The sequence below is a fragment of the Haliotis cracherodii genome, unplaced genomic scaffold (genome assembly GCF_022045235.1).
Source record: "Haliotis cracherodii isolate W230 unplaced genomic scaffold, xgHalCrac1.p SCAF_15, whole genome shotgun sequence".
NCBI classification, from domain to species: domain Eukaryota; kingdom Metazoa; phylum Mollusca; class Gastropoda; order Lepetellida; family Haliotidae; genus Haliotis; species Haliotis cracherodii.
Window position 1 is genome coordinate 11050527 of NW_027266270.1, and position 20123 is coordinate 11070649.

Consider the following 20123-nt stretch of genomic DNA (forward strand, 5'->3'; position numbering starts at 1 on the left):
ATTTAGTGACCTCTTCATATATTAGTATTCCCCCTATGAGGGGATGACACTCACCTGATTCACAGGGCCATGAAAGTGCTCGGATTGTTACACAATGACACAGGTGTAAATTACCTGGTAGATAGATCTAACAGGACTTCAGGCTTTACTCGTGGGAATCACTTGACACTGGTGTAACCTCATGCTGTCAATAATGTTTTGGATTATTAGGGTTGAGGGCAACAGTTTTAGGGGTGGTGGGATAGCCTAGTGGTTATCAACTTCCACATTAATGCAGGCCTGGGTTCGATTTCCGAAAGATTACAAATTAAAAGTTATACAATGTTTGAATCTTAGTCATTGTTAGTATTTCTTGTTTATTGCTGCACTCAGCAATATTCCAGATATATGATGGCAGCTTGTAAACAATTGAATACATCATACCTCCATGTCAGGATGATGAGATCTGATTGGTTCACGTGATCTTGATAAAATACAATGTATCCCGCCTGGGAGGGAAATCAATTTATGATTGGGAGAGTAAATCCCTTATCATGCTTATACCCCACCATAAAGAAGACAAGCTGCACAAAGTTTTTTAAACGAAGAATAAATCCCTGTATACACCGCTTTGAAGTAAAAAGCCATCTACTTTTGAACGTCACGTGACATATCACATGAGAACCTCAGCTCAGTCAAACAGCTGTTTTCTATCAATTTTGAATTTGTTTTAATTCTTTTACAAAAACAGATTACAACAAGTCCTGTTTGACAGCCATTATTGAGAATGACGGATGACAAAGTGGCCACAAGTTATGGGTAACACATTCATTATTTATTGTAAAGGCGACGTATCTGTATAGTTCCTTATACCGTTGTCAATCTTTACAAGAAGTCTGTAAGATAACTTCGTTGTCACAGTATCAATTGGGGTACATGTGGTTTTATGTGTCCTTCGTTAGATATGCTACCACTCGCCTCCAGCACATGGTGTAAAAGACAGGATGCATACAGCAACATGTACCCCGAGTGATACTGCTACTACTTATATTGTACAAGATACTTATTTTAATCTGGAATCCCTGAGCCGTAAAGCACCCCAGTACAAAGTCAGTGGCGGATCCAGAGTAGAGGTCGGGGGGTGGGCACCCCACTTTCTTAACATCGTGACCATGATAACATGATTTGGTTGTTAAAGTAAAATTTATAATCGTTTACATAGAGTGGATCTGGGCTTCTGGGGATCCGATCTGTCGTATCTACAAAGTCTAATATCAAAACAGTTGAGCTGAAAACTTGGGACCAGCTGATCACGTATAAAGGCAGCATCTCCCTTTATAATGGCTCAAGTGAGTGAGTGAGTGAGTTGGGCTTAACGCCGCTTTTAACAGTATTCCAGTTACATCACGGCGTGTCAGCTTAATGTGGGAGGAAAGCCCGAAGTGAAACCCACGAGCATGGGTATGGTGCTGACAAACCTAGAAACATGATTGGGGCGAACTGGGATTCGAACCCACAATTATAGGTTTCTGGCATGCCCAAGTGACGCAACTCTGCATGGCGAATCGCGGCGCCTTAGACGACTGGGCCACCCGTGGTCCCTCATAATGGCACAAAACTTTTGTACATGACATGCATAGTGGTACAAGTACAAGTGGTATAAGTAATTTATCAAAATAGTTCTACTAAGAGCTGGAGAACATGACATTGAATATCACTGTGACCAGCTGGGGAATCATACAAACTCCTAACATCTCTGACAGAGTGCTATAAGTCTCCTACCAACACAATTAAGTTAAGAACCACAGTGCAAGACATGCAATTCCCGACCCGCTGGGGAAATATACAATCTGTCTTCCTATATGGAGCTATGTGTCATTACATCGCAGTCAAGTTTGGAATACTAATGTTGGCTAGAACTACTGTGTGTCAAGCGTATTTGCATTATAGAGTATAACAGAACTAAAGTCCATAACATGTAATAGATTCTCTGCTACTGAAATATACAACCTACCTCCATCATCACATGATACAGAACATGGCATAACTCTCATATCACAACAGTGGAGTAAAGTACTCTGTCAATAATATGCAATAGATTTTCTCTACTACTGAAATATACACGCTAAATACATCTCCCAATACAGTATAGAGTATTATATCAACAGTGGAGAACTTCTGTCCATGATATGCAATAGATTCTCTTTTACTGAAATATACACGCTAACTACATCTACCAATACAGTATACAGAATCGTATCAACAGTGGAGTACTTCTGTCCATGATATGCAATAGATTCTCTACTACTGAAATATACAAGCCACCTACATACACACATGATACAGAACAGGGAATAACTCTAATAACACAACAGTAAGTAAAGAAATACATGACATGTAATACCTGCATGCTCAGCTGATGAAATATACAAGCTACATCTCCCAGTACACTACAGGGGTTTAACATCTCCTATCACAACAGAGCAGTGAGCTATGAACATGGAAAGCACGCTAAGCGTTACGCCAGATTATCCAATGTCACATGACAGGAAACTGTTGAAAAGCTATTCAGATGGAAGATTTACCATGACTGTCAACATCTGGTGCGAGCTTGACCTTTCCTAGCCTCATGATCAATCCATTAGGATTTTCTGTAAACAGCTCAGCCATATATTCCTAACAAGCGGGTCACCAACCCTTTATACAATGTTCTTCATTCATATCAAGACAGAGAATGTCTTCTAATTGTTCGGTGAGTGAGTGAGTGAATATTGCTTAACGCCGCATCAGCAATTTTGCAGCTATTCGCGGCGAGTCTAATTGTTCGGACACATACACCACCATGGTCTGAATAGAACTTTGTAGAATTTGTAAAAAAATCTATATACTTTATAGTAAAGCCTTCTTCCAAAATACCCTGGTTATATATACATGCCACAGGTTATCACAATAAGGCCCCCCTAAAAAAATACATGTTTCCTATTTCAGCCCATTCAAAAAAAGGGTAAACTTTGGGATGTTGTTTTTTTTGTACACATTATTCTTTAAATGGTTTGTTTATCTGTAGTCAAATGCAAAATATTTAATGCAAAAAAAACCCCGGACAATACCAGGATGGTGGCAGAAGCTGTAAGTGTGTTTCCGATTCCAGCCTGTGAAAAAATATAGGGGTGGTTTTGCTTTCTTACTTTTTTCAGTAAATAACTAACGTATCTGTAGTGAAGTGTGATAACAGATTTGGTGCAACTTGAAAAAAACAAGAAAAACAAGAAAAAAAGGTTTAAACACGGGGGCTCCAGATTAATAGTGCGTAGAGAAACCAGAAACACAAAACTTTTGGTTTTGCCTAAACTTAGATGAGGAAGGAGTGGGATAATGTGAGTGAGTGAGTGAGTTACAGTTTAACGTCACATCGGCAATATTTCAGCCATATCGTGACGATGGAGTGGGATAAAACAAGATGGCAGTGGCAGAGGTGTTTGTGACTCTTCCACACAGCACTCTTACAGCTAATACTGTAGTAAGTCTGTGGTGAAGAATGGAAGTTTAATGATCACCTCAGGTTAATCAAGACCACTTTGTGGAACGCCCCGGGGGATTCAGTATGAGAATTAGAATGAAACACACCTGGGACCCCTAATCCTCTAAAACAATATTTTACATTAAGGTTATGACAAGGATTATGACCTCCTTTCCGGACAGCACATAACATTGCTAGTGACTTCCTGTGGACACACATTTACAATCAAGTACTTGTGGTTATTTCATAATTTCAATTGTTCATAATTCTGACGCCTGGACTCTTCGTTGGCAAACACTAAGTCTCTGACATGAAAATATTTTTAAAGATACACATGTATTCTTGTTTAAATTTTCCCCAAAAATAATATAAAGGAGACCAAAGATTCTCATCATTTCCTGAAAGAAATAATATACCATATTTGACGTACTTAGCACCCAGGGCGCTCTCAAAATTAGAAATAGTGAGCTCTTATTAGAATTTGATTTTAGTGAAAAAAAGTTGAAAGATAAATTTTGTGGTTTATGCTGACACCCGGAAATGTTTATATACGACAGATATATTGTTCCTGAATTTAATTGCCCATAATTAAGGTTGCATATAACACACGAGTGCATATTATACACGAATATATAATCTTGTGTACATTGATCAATCAGAAGGGGTGCTGATTTGGATTGTTCACTAGCAAGTACCTTAGCAAATATCGCCGAATACAGTACTTGACAGATTTGTAGACTTATTTGGGACTTCTTGGCTATTTGTGTTTCAGGGTGTATGCAAAAGACAAATCTACTTATCCAGATTTTGTTTCGAACAAGCCAATTCTCTGTACATTTATCAATAGGAAAGTGAGTTATGACATCTTTCTTACTTATTTGGATCTCATCATTAGGGTTCAGAGTCTTTGACAATTTTAGAATTGCTTTAACTCAAAAAAAAGTCAAAAACAACTTAATTCATATTCTTCTACAAGACTTTCTATGAACACTAAGATTTTAACATCATAAAATATTCATGCAAGCGGAACTCATTTGAAACATTTCCATTTGGCATTTAACAAATGTCTAACATGACAAAGAATACTTTCAACAACGAACAATCGATTGGAGGCAGTTTAAAATATCATCTAAAAACAAAAGAACATTTATTTCAAAAAGCATATTATTCAAAGGTCACACATGAATTTTAGGTTAAAACCAACTTCTCAAACCAATATCAATCAATCTTCAGTTTTCATCAACAAAACTTGATATCACTGAAATGTTCTTGATAAGCATATGAGCGTTGATTTAAAACAAGAAAAAAAATCAAATACTTGTCAATTATGAACATAACATTTGTTTAAATTTATTTTCAAATATTGTTTCAATAAAAATAGATTTAATCCTTTTAAATAATTTAGTATTTTCTCATTTCTTAACTAGAACTCATAATCCAAACACATTAAGTCAATGTTATTAATGGGGGCATGGGTGGCCCAGTTGTCTAAGGCATCGTGATTCGCTGTGCAGAGTTCCATCCCTTGGGCACGCCAGAAACCTATGGTTGTGGGTTCGAATCCCGGTTCGCCCCGATCATATTTCTAGGTTAGCCAGCACCATACCCGTGCTCGTGGGTTTCACCGAAGTGGTAAATATCTGAGACCTGCACTTCGGGATTTCCTCCCACATTAAGCTGACATGCTGCAATATAACTGGAACATTGTTAAAAGTAGCGTTAAACCAAACTCACTCACTCACTCACTCACTCAATGTTATAAATTAGATATTCTGACTGTTCAGAAACTTGTAACTGTAATATACAAACTTCCTCGTTTACATCCCAGTCACATACTCTTAGGATCAAGTATCCTTATCATCTTCTGAGGTAACTACTCTCCAAAACAGGAAGCACGGTTTATCTAATTTATCAGGAAATCCCTACACGGATATGGTACAAAGGATTCATCACAAAGACCAGTTCTCCATCCTCATCCCACGTCGGCCACGTCTCGTGTATCTAAAGGTTTTCAGATTGTTCATTACTCATCTGATTTGTAAAACAGTTTGAAAGCATAAGAAAATTTTATGTACTGTATTTCTGTTTAACCCAAAACATTAACATGGCATGAGTGAGTCAGTATGGTTTTACGCCACTTTTAGCAATATTCCAGCAATATCACGGCTAGGGACACCAGAAATGGGCTTCACACATTGTACCCATGTCGGGAATCGAACCCGGGTCTTCGGCGTGACGAGCGAACGCTTAAACCACTAAGCTACCCGACCGTCCCCTAAAAAGGCATGAAGCCTACCAAGTCTGTCTTAACGAGGGGTTTCCACTGTTCATAGTTTACATTTAAAAACACTGGTCAATCAGGTAAGACTCGGATACATAACCCCTAACATCAGTTACATTTACTTTTTATTTAAACATGGAATTGTTTTTGATAATTAATTTACAGTTATCAATGAATTCATACGATCACAGTTATTTGTGCCTTTCAGAGTGACAAGAAAATATCTTGTACACATACATAAGCTCTTTTCAAACTCTTTTCAAGATAAATTCCATTTCAACATTGTCATGATTGTTGGAGCTGGTTTGCACTAAAACTACGACTCACTAATGTTTCTACAAAAACTAGGATTCACAAGAAGGTACAAAACACACAATTCATAACTAATTTCAATGTCACCATCAACACATATCTTAATACATGCTCACTTACGTTATCAAAAACAATGACTTAAAAAGCCTGAAACCACTCTATAATTGTCAAAGAACCTTACATATTTTCAAATACTAAAATGTTGTTAACACACTACAGTATCTTGATCTGTTCATGGGAAGCTCTCTCCATCACTGGACCGCGACTGCTTAAGGCTAAATGTATCTCTGATGAGGCACCAGAAAGACTTTAAAGCAGCGTGGATGACGCCAATATCTCCATTTCATGTTTACAATAGGCAGACAAGAAACAGAAACTCTTGCTTTGGCAATCAGCCAAGATTACATGAGCGTGTAAAACTAATTGTTGCCAAATTTTAAAACCTTTCACCAGGAAGAACAGTGATGACTTTAACACATTTAGTAAAACACAGAGTGGCGTTTGGTAGCGAGTCACCGAGGCCTTCCTTCTTAATGTCTCGATCTCCACAAACTTCCAACTCAGCTTCAACTTTGTTTCTCCAACCACTAGACTAGAAGCAGTTTATAATTAGAACAAGGAACTTTGACAGCAATTTATATGTCTGGTAGCCTATAAACCTTCTGAGAAATCGTTAATCTGACTATCTGTGAACTTCCAGCCCATCATATCAATCTGTCTCAATTTCTATGAATGTTTAGAGCACATACATACACACCTATAAAAAGGTACCATCTCAAACTACATATCGCCATACAAAAATGAGTATATTTTAAAAATCGTATCTGTATTAAATTTCTGATGTAAAACACTTGTTTTTGTTCACATGTAACATTCTCATGTTGAAATACAGGTCAGGTGAAATGGGGTCTAACATCACATTCAAGATTATTGCAATTGTTTTGTTTGTTTGTTGTTTAACGCCGCATTCAGCAATATTCCAGCTATATGACGGTGGTCTGTAAATAATCGAGTCTGAACCAGACAATCCAGTGATTGATATCATGAGCATTGAACCATGCAAATGGGATCGATGACATGCATCAACTGAATTAGAGTGCTTGACCAACCAATCCGTTAGTATCCTCTTAAGGCAAGCATAATCACCTTTTACGGCAAGCATGGGTTGGTGAAGACTTATTCTACCCCGGATCTCCTCACGTATAACAAGATAACATGCCATGGATAACATGGATATCCCACTCAGACACAGTATCCGGACTCCATGCCTTAATGTCTTTAGTGCTGAGTGCCCTGCAGGGAAACAACAAGTACCATATTTTGGTATGACATGGCCAGGGATTAAACCACCAACCTCCCGCTTTCCGGGCACACGCTCTATCCACTAGACCACAGAGGCGGTCTCCAGGAACACACTCTATCCACTAGGCCACGGAGGCATTCTCCGGGCACACGCTCTATCTCCTAGGGCATGGGAGACGGTCTCTGAGCACACAATCTATCCACTAGGCCACAGAGGCATTCTCCAGGCACACGCTCTATCTTCTAGGCCATGGGAGATGGTCTCTGAGCTCACAATCTATCCACTAGGCCACAGAGGCTTCTCCGGGCACACGCTCCATCTTCTAGGGCATGGAGACGGTCTCCTGGCACACACTCTACCCACAAGACCACAGAGACGGTCTCCTGGCACACACTCTACCCACAAGACCACAGAGGCATTCTTTCATTCAGATTAATAAATTAATAGTATATTAATACTTCCAGCGACAGTTTTTGATTACCAAAAAACTAGTTTACATTTTCCAACTTTCAAAAACCTACTACAGGAAACAAAACAACAAAAGACATTAGTCCAGATGTGTACAAGCAGACACGCACGCACGCAAACACGCATGTACACATGCATGCATGCACGCACGCACACACGCACACACACACGTCTCTATATATGTGCAATAGTTTTGAACAAACCGTTAAACCCATTTCCCATAACCAGTGTATTCATAACCTGGCCATCAGAGTGTTACAAACAATGCTCTGTTCATTGCACAGCACATGCCTGTTTGTTTGTTTGTTTGTTTGTTTGTTTGCTGTATAAAGTTACACGACAAGGGCCATTTTTGTCCCACAGGGCCTACATAAGTGAACAAATAAAAAAACACTTAGACGTGAAATGACAGTTATCAGATATGTTCACATAAATGAGAGCCAAACTTGGTTCAATTCAAGAGACTTAAACAACATTAAATGTATACATAAGGCAAAACGTGTCGATAAGTTGGTTTTTGAGGTTTTCAAGAAGCATTTTTTAATATTTCAATATGAGCAAGCATTTGATCCAAGCCGATTTTCTCAGAAGATAAAGATAAAAACGGTACAAAATGTATGGTAAAAAATCATCTTTGGTCACAGAATTGCTGAGTTAGATTTGGTTTATTTTCACTTATTATAGCAGATCTTGTGTATTTGAACAAGCCAGATGTCCAAAACTTGCAAGTTTAAGAAAGAAAACAAGGCTAGTAGTCAACTATACGAACATGTCGGACAACCTACAAATCATTATTAAAAAGATTTCCATAACTTCAAAATTTCCACTGAGCCCAGAAGGGCCCAATCCTACCCTGTTCTCTCAGGGCAACTACAAGTTAAATCCCACATGGTTACTGAATCCACTGTCCTATCGAGACCTCTCCTCTCTACTCACCATGAACGATCCTCGACTCAGATGAACCAACACTACCCAACAAGCTCGTCAACAAACAGTATTCAGTTCCACAGGATTGATGAAAACATGTAATCAATGAACAATCAATCAAGCAAATAGTACCGCTACCAGTACTTCCAGTCATGAAAGTTTGTTCATCTCAATCACTCAAGGTGATGCTAACACCTTCCTCTTGAAGCTTGCACACATGTCTCTGGTCTATTACTTACAGTTAACAAGTAAGTAGTATAGGGCAGCGTACTAAATGCTCGAGCAACTCACAGGGGATGGTTCCAGCTTGCACAATTTCCCACAGCGTGGTTCGTGAGTTATCTACTAATAAAGCATGGGCCCTCCTTCACCCTGACCATGCACGCACTAGCTTAAAGTACCTGGTACATTCATGAATGAATTGAGGCTCCACAGGGTATTGGGCACACCCGGACATCGACTGGGCTCTGTCTACCTGAACCAGGTGAGGTGAAATTGGGTTTAACGTCGCTTCCAAGATTATTGCACTCATAAAGCGACATGCATGCACATGTGTGTGTGTGTGTGTGTGTGTGTGCATGCTAAAAAGTACTAGTAAAAAGTACTAGTCCGGACTGAAGCCGATTTATACTTCTAGCTCACTGAGATACCATGCCGCAGTTTAACATGAATATCCCACTCAGATACATATACTGAGTCTGACCAGTCCTTGTTTTAGCCCCTTAATGCCGAGCGCCAGACAGGGTAACAACAAGTACCACTCACTTAACGAGCCATGGTTGATTTATCTTAGACTGTGATTAGTCGACATTAAGTGAGAGAGTAAGTATTTTAGCATTGATGAGTAAGAAATACAGGACTGAGGGATGCAAACTGAAATGGCTAGACTAGGTAACATACACAGCATTCTTATACTATAGCAGGGCGAGATTTAGCTGTATAAAACATGCACCACTGTCAACATGTACATGGTGGAAGTTAAATCAAGTTCCTTAAATCGATTCCTGTATTGGGTTCTTGAATTTGTTAATGATAAATTATAAGCAAGCAGGACAAATTAATCAGGCAATGGAGAGTTATATTTATGTATTTCATGAGATGCACATTTTGTCTGGAGCTCTGTGCAAGTCCTCCATTAACTAATTATTTCATCGGCTCCACACACCCCTCAAACAGAGCCTCACCAGTTATCAGTCAAGCAGTGTCTATCATACAAGGAAGCAAACATGGCCTTTCACATATGTTCACAGAAAACCTGGTAAATTGTTCAACACAATTCAAAGGGAGTAAAGTTCACATTCCAAGCCATATTCACTCCTTGGGTCAAGCTGACCTGAGGAGACTTATCTGTAGTGTGTGATCACATTATCTGTGTGCATAAAGTTGACCTAATGTTAAAGCTATATTATGGTTTTCAAGATTGCTGCCTCAAGCAATGCTGACATTCAATAAAACATCACGATAATTGGGAGTGGGTGAGTATGGTTTTACACTGCTTTTAGCACTATTCCAGCAATATCACGGCGGGGGACACCAGAAATGGGCTTCACACATTGTACCCATGTCGGAAGTAAAACCCGGGTCTTCAGCGTGATGAGCGAACACTTTAACCACCAGGCTACCCGACCGCCCCTAATCATGAATTGATAATATCTGAAATCAAGATAACATCAGATCCCAGCATTAGGCTTTCAATTATGGTTATTTCACATTTTAAATTAGTTGAACAGCTGAGGCGGTTGATGGGAAAATTATGGAAAAACATTTCTGAAAACAAGAAGATATTCTGGTGACAGAATGGTTTTGCCAGCAAGGTGTGCCCTGCATGTTTTCAAAAGTGAGCAAATATATTCTGTTCTTCGTATAATTTCTTCACCTTTGTGAGACTGTCCTATTTTATCATTGATGGATCAATTTACATGATTCCCAACAAAAGACATTCCCGTTTCATCATGTGCGATAGAAGCTAGTGAATGTTATATGATGCTTCAGTAGGTAAATTTCCAGCAAGTCCAAGTGGCCTATGAGTATGGAGTCCTAGATAGACAAACTAGTGATTAATATCATGAGCAACAACCCACGCTGTCAGGGGACGATGACATGCTATCAACCAAGTCACAGAGTCTGACCACCTGTCTAAATTAATCGCCTATTCCAGCAACCAACAGAGCCCTTGGACCAACTAGGTTCTAGCCTTGCTCCAAGGCTCTAATGAATGACAAGTCCATGGGTGTATAGTAATTCTATCCTTATACAAGGCATGTCTAGGTAAGCGGACAGTTCTAAAACGTCAGGCTCTTATAGGGACAAATTGTTTTATTATTTATGTAATCTAGGAATTACGATTAAAACTTATCATTATTTCTTGTGCAAGTCTAACCTGGTCCCAAAGGCCACAGAAGGCAGTGACAGTGAATGCCCAATCACAAACAACATAGCGGGTGGGTCACACCTTGCTGTAAAATGTCGGTCGGGTTTGTTCAAATAAAACACTTTGAAAAGACTTTAACTAAGATTTGCTTAAACCAAAGTACAATTTAAATACGGCCAGGAACAAATCCCTCATTTAATCATTCCATTATTCATTCATGCATTCCTTGTGAGTGAGTGAGGGAGGGAGGGACAGTGAAAAACACAAACAAACAAATAAACAGTAAAGTAAAAATAGAAACAAACAAAAACAGTAAAGTAAAAATAGAAACAATAGAAACAAACAATAAAGTAAAAATAGAAACAAACAATAAAGTAAAACTAGAAATAATAAACAATATAGTAAAAATAGAAACAAACAATAAAGTAAAACTAGAAATAATAAACAATAAAGTAAAAATAGAAACAAACAATAAAGTAAAAATAGAAACAAACAATATAGTAAAATTAGAAACAAACAAACTATAAAGAAACAATAGAAACAAACAATAAAGAAACAATAGAAACAAACAATAAAGTAAAATTAGAAACAAACAATAAAGTGAAATTAAAAAAAACAAACAAACAATAAAGTAAAATTAGAAACAAAAACATTAACAAAGGAACAAAATAAACAAACTAAGTAAAAAAAGAATTTCACAAAAAAACTTACCCTTCTTTGAAAAACAATGGTTTCAGTGCTGAACAACTTTCAACAACACAGAGTATTTCTTCCTTATTTTCACTTTCAACAACAGTCTTACGCTGACACAAGGGCTCAACCACAAAATCAATCGTGCCCACCTGAAACTAAACTTGAATGATCAAGTCTGATCCATAAGTACCAAACGCAATCCTGACGTGGAAAACTTCCTCGGACTTTCAGCAAGGTATCCCAACTCTTAGAACATCGTCGTCCTCCCAAGACTAAACACATCTCAAAATGACCACACAAAGATGCAAATAAATCTTCTCCAATTCTAAGTCATCGCTAAGTTTAACGGCGAGAAAGTTTTGCTACCTGTCCGATGTTACATCAGGGTTCAAAATAGACATGTGGCCAGCTTGCCCTAGAGGGGAATTCCAACGTAAAGCTAAGCTTAGGCTACCTACAGTCTTACCAAGACGAGAGGGACAGTCTATAGTCTGTTCTACCCAACTGCTAACATATGCTGACTGGTTGAAGATCAGATTTTAAGGGATAAAGATAATATTTTAACAGGTGAAGAATAGATTTTATCAAGAAGATCATATTTAAAAAAGTGAAGATTATATCTTAAAAGGAGGAGCAATAAAAATAGATAAAGATCACATTTTAACAGATAGATCAGAGTTTAACATATAAAAATGACATTTTACCAGGTGAAGATTATATTTTACCAGGTGTATGTCATATTATAAAAGTTGACAATTATATTTTACCAGGTGAAGATAATATTGTAACAGGTGTATGTCATATTATAAAAGTTGACAATTATATTTTACCAGGTGAAGGTCATTATAAAAGTTGCTAACTACATATTCCCAGGTGAATATGATATTTTAACAGATGCAGATCAGATTTTAAAAGGGAAGGTTGTCTTGTTCTGGTTAAGACATGTGTTATCTCTGTGATCTGTTGTGTTTCATTAAAATTTAGGATCTTCATCCAAAACTAATGAAAATTCTCCACTTCTATATCAAATATATATTTCGACAGATACACGACAGAAAACTACAAGTATATACTTTCTTCAAACTTGACATAAATGTGTACTGAACACCCCAGAAACTAGCTTGATGATAAAGCTACTTCAACACACATTTACCAGACATTTACTTTTCCTTGAAAAAAAATGATTCACTGGTTAGAAAAGTCCAGTTGTTTGAAGTCTGAAAAAGCGATTGACTAAATCTTCAAAAATAATTAAGATTTTACTAGAAATTAGATTATTGAAAAATAATTATTTAAAATTTTTTATTTGCACATATATATATTAGGGCTGGGATGGGTACTTGTGTCGGTTGGGTCCTGAGACCCACATGACAACTATCATAAAGAAATGTTTAATAGACTCAGTGTTAGTTTTCTTCAGTGTATGCATAAACATATCATTCTATACATGTATCTAACTAGTTTATGCGGTAAAACTAAATTTTTCAGAAAAACAATCAGACATTTTATACCCCAGTTGAGACCTAGAGTGGATACCCAGGAGGGTTGGGTAACAGGGGGTCAGGTACCTGGGTAGTAAATTTGGATCCCCACATGGCTATGGAGAAATTACTGGTACTCTATTACTGGCTCTGATGATTATTATCAATCATGTTTCGATACAATCAAGGGCGTTTTCATGAAATACCTGTAAAATCAATATCCCCCACGAATGCTAACAGCGCCAGTCACAGGCACACACAGTCAGATAAATATCACTATGATTGGATCTGGTTTAACAAAAACATTGATACTATAACAGTGTGGTGGCCCAGTTTTCAGTTCATGGATTCACTAATAATCAGACAAAAAAATGAAAATAGATAAAATTATATTTATTTGTCTGACCGCTGCATCTTTGGATTAGGGAAATTAAACTTTTTAATTAAAATATTAAACAATGTAACTGTTTACTCAATTGAATAACATCTGATCAAATGCTCAAATGCATTAATATTATAGTCACTACAAGCTTCTAATAAAGAGAACCCAAACTCCTCTAATGTAAGTACATACTGTCAAGTTACAATGAAACTAGTAAACGTCACAAGCTGAAAACAAATTTATCTAATTCTTAACTAACCAATCAAACAAAAAATTATATTAAAACTAAAGTAACTCTACAAAACATTTTTAACCATGTTTACATTATTTTTAATTTCTATCTTAACCTGAAAAAAGGGTCACCAAAAAATCTGTAACCATAAAATAAAAAGTGGCGGCCTTATAAAACTGAAGAGAGTTTTTTAACACTCACATCAACACCAGCTTGGTCACAGTGTTGAAGGCCATATTGCAGACAGTCTAATTATAGCTCATATGCTAAGTCATCTCTATTAATAGTACCAATCCTTGTGTAACCACTGAGCTAATAACATTATTGATATTCCCTTTTCGATACACAGTCGGACATGAAACATTATATTTAATACCCTTGTTCTATTAATACATGTTTTGTCTGATGTCATATACGGTCGGTGATCGAATCAGTCGGATTGTGCAATGGCTGCTTCACTATAGTACAACCAACCAAAATACTGGATGAAAAGGGGGGGTCATTAAAGACTGCAGGGGAGGGGGTGTCGTGGCAAGGGGGATGAGAAAAGGGGGGACTGCTGTAAGAAAACAGACAATATTGAGCCAGATCATTTCACAGTTGAGAAACTGAGAATTACAACACTGTATGATAGGGGCCCTTCCTGGCCTGAAGGAAATGTAAAATTTTAAAGTTTCTTGGAAATATTGTGATGACAAAGCATGTCTTTCGTCAATTTGAAAGGCTTCTTTTGGATGCGTGGCACTAAGTACACAAATATGGCTAAAATTACTGAACAAAAAAGATTTTTCAAATCCAACTCTGAGCATTTCTGTGATCAAAGATGATCTTGTCACCATTTTGTACTGTCATTACATATACATCACAAAGTCATTGACAGATAGATATGAACACATATGATACATTGTGTCACAATTTGTGAGTTATCAATCAAGATCAATCACTTTCTAAAACTCTACAGATCCTGGAGGACAAAGTATATACCATGTCCTTCAAAAAGAAACAAAACATTGGTCAGAATAAAAAGGGAAAGAGCTGGAACTGTTTAAGTCTAGGTCTTTTTGTTTAATAACATGACACTGAACAATATTCCAGTCTATAGTGAGTGAGTTGGGTTTAACGCCGCTTTTAACAGTATTCCAGTCATATCACGTCGTGTCAGCTTAATGTGGGAGGAAAGCCCGAAGTGATGAGGGTTCCAGACGTTTACCACTTCAGTGAAACCCACGAGCACGGGTATGGTGCTGACAAACCTAGAAAAATAATTGGGGCGAACCGGGATTCGAACCCACAATCATAGGTTTCTGGCATGCCCAAGGGACGCAACTCTGCACAGAAAATCGAGGCGCCTTAGATGACTGGACCACCCTTGCCCCCGACGGTGGTCTATAAAAAAATCAAGTGAGGACCAGACTATCCAGTGATGGAGATCAGCAGCGATGCAAATGGTTCAAGGCACTTGTTTATTCTCGTCTGTCTCATGTTACATGAATCTCCCATCAAACTGAGCACATATAGCTTCACTTGTGGTGAGTGAGTGAGTGAGTGCGTTCGATAAAACACAGCTTTTGAATTTCAGTTAGACCATGACATGTAAGCTGAAAGTGGAAGGAAAACCAGAAGTTTGTTTGTTTGTTTGTTTGTTTAATGCCGCACTCAGCAATATTCCAACTGTGTGACGGCGGTCTGTAAACAATCAAGTCTGGATCAGACAATCCAGTGATTAACATCATGGGCATCGATCCACGCAATTGGGATAAGATGACATGTGAAGAAGTCAGCAAGTCTGACCACCCAATCCTGTCAGTTGACTCTTATGACAAGCAGAGTTGCCTTTTATGGCAAGCACGGGTTGCTATAGACCTATTGTACCCCTGGGGCTGAACAAGAGGTGATTCAGGTCTTACATGTTTGCAATTTTTGCGAAACCTACAAGCAAGGATATGGTGCTTTCAGACCAAGAAAAACAAGAGTTTGCCACTAACGTGGCTATATCCCCCGCCTGTTACAGAATTTATGACATAATTAAATCTAAACAAACCCTAACCTTTTTTAACCGAGGTGGAACTTGTCATGGAAATTGTAAAAAAAAAAAAGAGTTTGGAACCTAAGTCCATATTGTTGCCATGGAAACGTAAAAAATAAAAATTTCTAAAATTTCTAAATAGCAAAAGGCATGTTCAGCATGTACTTGACAGACCTGCAAAGTTTCATGAAAGAATATTGAACAGTTTATGAGTTGTGCTCCGGAAACCAAACATGAGGGACGGACGGACGGAGCCCATTTCTATACCCCCCGCCAACTTTGTTGGGCGGGGGATAATAATCGGAGGGAATCTGGGATTCAAAACCACGATCATATTTTCAGGCACGCCTAAGGGACACATCTCTGCACTGCAAATTGAGGAGCAATAAACGATCTCGCCACCTAAGTGCCCTCATTCATTGTGAAAGCTATGACAGCATCACTCAATAATAAGTATTATAAATAAGTTTTGTTCAATATTTCGGTTCAATTACGCCATGTCTGCTTAATTTCGGAGGTAAGCCTTTAGCCAACATATTGCAGCACCTTAGACCAGCAGGCTAGAATACGTAGCTGTTTCTAAGTTACGGTAGACTTCTTCATATCATCCCCAATATATCAGTCAGGATTAGACAGGATTATCCCCATAAGTCTCCTTGACGGTTGATTCAAATAGGAATGAACATGTGTGTAGATTCAGTTACAAAAGGCAACTATGCTTGTCGTATGAGGAAACTATCGGGATCGGGTGGTTAGACTCGCTGACTTGGTTGATGCATGTCATCATATACCAATTACGTGGATCAATGCTCATGATAAAATTTATTATATTTTTGAGGTATCAAATTACTTCATTAACCGGAAATTTTTATGTGAAGACTGTTTCGGCTTTATCATGTTTACATGTATAAATATATTACAGGTGTAGGTATCACATTGCTTCAGTTAAAAAAAATCAGTACTCCCAAAAGTATTCCCTGCAGAAATACTGTGAAGATCTGGTTAAGAATTGACATGCTGTAACCATGCTTGTCATGAGAGGCGACTTATGGGATTGTGTTGTCAGGCTCGCTGACTTGGTTGAGGCATGTCATCGTATACCAATTACGTGGATCGATGCTCGTGATGTCAATCACTGGATTGTCCGGTTGAGACTCGATTATTTGCAGACTGACGGTCATATAGCTGGAATATTGCTGAGTGCTGCATTAACAACAAAGAAAGAAAAATTCAGTTACATCATAGCCACTTCTGTGCATGGTGACTTCTGGACAGTTCTGACCCAAGTATTGCTACGTAGTTCTAGAGCCCGTTCTTTGAGAACTGAGGAGGTCTGGGCCCCGTTCCACAAAGCGATCTTAGCGCTACAATTGTAGTAAATCAGTGTTAAAGAATGGGAGTTACAATCGACTTAGCGCTAAGATCACTTTGTGAAACTGGGCCCAGGTTCTAAAGCGCCCAGTTTACATATTTCTCAGTTGATGGATTGAGTGACCAGCACAGATTGCAGTCTTACACAAACCGGAACATTTATTCAGACAAACATGTACACACCACGAACAGCTAAGATCTCCAGCTGATCGGCTTCTGATCCTAATAACAAAAACAGAAAAGCTCAAGTTAAGCCTCATCTGTCCGCCAATTACACCACAAACGAACCTGGCCATTGTTCACAGCAACAGAAGCCAACACAGGCAACATATTCCACATACCTGTGTGCGGTCTCTATCCGATCAGGAAACAGTGGACACTTACTCAATCCAAAATCACATCACAGGAGTCAAATATCTTGAGCAGAGTGTAGGACATTCCTCGCGAGATATTGATATTGTGTGATCTGGTGACTCACAGATAACAGGCTTACGTTAGTTTCACGAACTGTACAGTCAGTGCCTTGAATGAGGTTAATTCACCAACTTCGAACTATAGAACCTCTAAGTGTCCATACAAATACTCAATACTCAGGTCGAGAAACTCTTTTCCCCATGACATAGTAAGCTGTCAATATAGTACTGTGTGTACATTATCAGTGTGGGAGAAATGTCATGTCATGTATTCAAATAAGGCCAGACAGTTTCTTCTTTTTTTTCATGGATCTTTTGTTGGTCACAGGTAACTGACATGGTGTATAAAACTACATGAAAAATAGTAGTTGATTTAAGTTTATTTTATTTGGTAAATAACTTTCAAATAAAGCTTTTAAAAAATGATGTTCAAAAATAAGAATATTTTCAATTTGATTAGAGCATCCTACATGTCCTAACTTTATATGTTAACTTTTGCTATATGTAAATTCATCAGTCATTATGAAGCAAGAATATATTTCAGCCTAATAAGAATGAAATTCTAAAACTTATATAGAAAAAAGTCTATTGAAGAAAGTACATTTATTTACCACCAAAGCATGTTTAATAAAATGTCTTATTTTCTTCCTAGTTTCCCATCATGGCTGAAAACAATATGTATTTACAGTCCCCCCAAAAGATATTTATGATGAATAATCATTCAGTTCCATTTAATTATGCATTAATTCTGGGATAAGATGTTGAATGGCATCACAAGACTAACATGCACAGATTTTCCACTACAAACCTCACATCTCACAATAGGCCCCTTGTATCAAACATGACTGATAAACAAGCTCAGCATCACACATATAAAGAAGGAAAAAAGAAACTCCATAAAAAAATTGCTCATTATCATTGCATAATGTACCAATCGTCAAAACATTTTCTTCAATATCAGACAAAACAGTCGTGACACTGTAGGGATGACAACGACGGCCTCCTTGTGGCCCACGCTGAAACTACTGACTGAAATGTATGGATCCACTAACACCCTAGAATACACGACAGGTACGTATGTAGTCGGGCAACCACGAGGCCTACGATGTTCCATGAAACATCAATTGTTCAAGTGCCTGATTATTGATTGAGAGGTAAATAAAACATAGACATACGACTATTTCTATACACCTGGTTTTTTCCCACGATTTGTGCTGCCAAACAATCAAATGTCCACAATTAGGATGAATACACACAGACCTTCTTACATAATGCCGATCGCCAAACAGAAATGGAGAGGTTGATACAGTTTTATTGAGATGGGGGAATGTATTGATCCCCTTTATGGTAGCAGACGTTTAACGTCAGATAAATTAGTCTTGAAACTGACGATCATGATGCCTTCAACAATAGCATCAAAAGTTGTTTTTTGTCCTCAGAATATTGCCCACATACTATACTACATACTACACAAAAGAAGTTATGACTGACTTTTACTTCTTGTGAGTGAGTGAGTGAGTGAGTGAGTATGGTTTTACACTGCCCTTAGCAATATTCCAGCAATATCATGGGCTTTACACATTGTACCCAATTGATCCCAATTACGTGGATCGATGTTCATGATGTCAATCACTGGATTGTCTGGTCCAGACTCGATTATTTACAGACTGCCTTCATTGCTGAGTGTGGCCTTAAACAACCAACAACAACTGAACGCTTTAACCACTAGGCTACCCCACCAACCCCTACTTCTTTTAAGTAGTATTTAAAGCGATGCCTGTTTCAAGGAAATCAGTGCTGGACAATAAAAGCATCAGTCAAGACATTTGGGTGCATGAGTGAATTGTGTTTTACGTCACTTCAAACACTATTATAGATATATTACATTGTGTCACATTGGATCAGATTCTGTCAACTGAGTGAAGGAAGAAAGCTGTCACATAACCATCTAATCCTACCGGGTACCCATTCGCAGCTTGGTGAAAAGAGGCATGTTTCAAACAAAGTCACCTGCCTAAGGACAGGACTGAAGTCCTAGAAACTCTCATGAGCTAAGTCCAACTATTCTCAACGTTCCACTATTCTTCAGGTCCAACTATTCTTCACGTCCAACTATACTCCACGTTCCACTATTCTTCAGGTCCAACTATTCTGAACATCCAACTATTCTCATGCTCCAACTATTCTCATGCTCCAACTACTCTCAACATCCAACTGTTCTCAACATCCAACTATTCTCATGCTCCAACTACTCTAAACATCCAACTATTCTCATGCTCCAACTATTCTCAACATCCAACTATTCTCAACATCCAACTATTCTCCACGTCCAACTATTCTCAACATCCACCTATTCTCAACATC

The 20123-nt window shown here is 38.1% G+C and overlaps 1 protein-coding gene across 6 annotated transcripts in view; it reads right to left on the reverse strand.

Annotated features, from left to right (window-relative positions):
* The window catches only part of LOC139462276 (ligand of Numb protein X 2-like), a 98849-nt gene that overhangs the window by 68566 nt on the left and 10160 nt on the right, over positions 1–20123 (reverse strand). Inside the window, exon 1 of one of the 6 annotated variants that reach the window (XM_071243880.1) lies at positions 12004–12092. The exons of 2 other annotated variants lie outside the window; for them this stretch is intronic. The gene's annotated coding sequence lies outside the window, so the exon portion shown is untranslated. Of the gene's footprint in view, positions 1–2383; positions 2454–8799; positions 8977–9029; positions 9122–12003; positions 12093–20123 lie in introns of those variants that run through there. 3 more of the 6 variants (XM_071243879.1, XM_071243878.1, XM_071243881.1) reach the window with 3 other exon arrangements.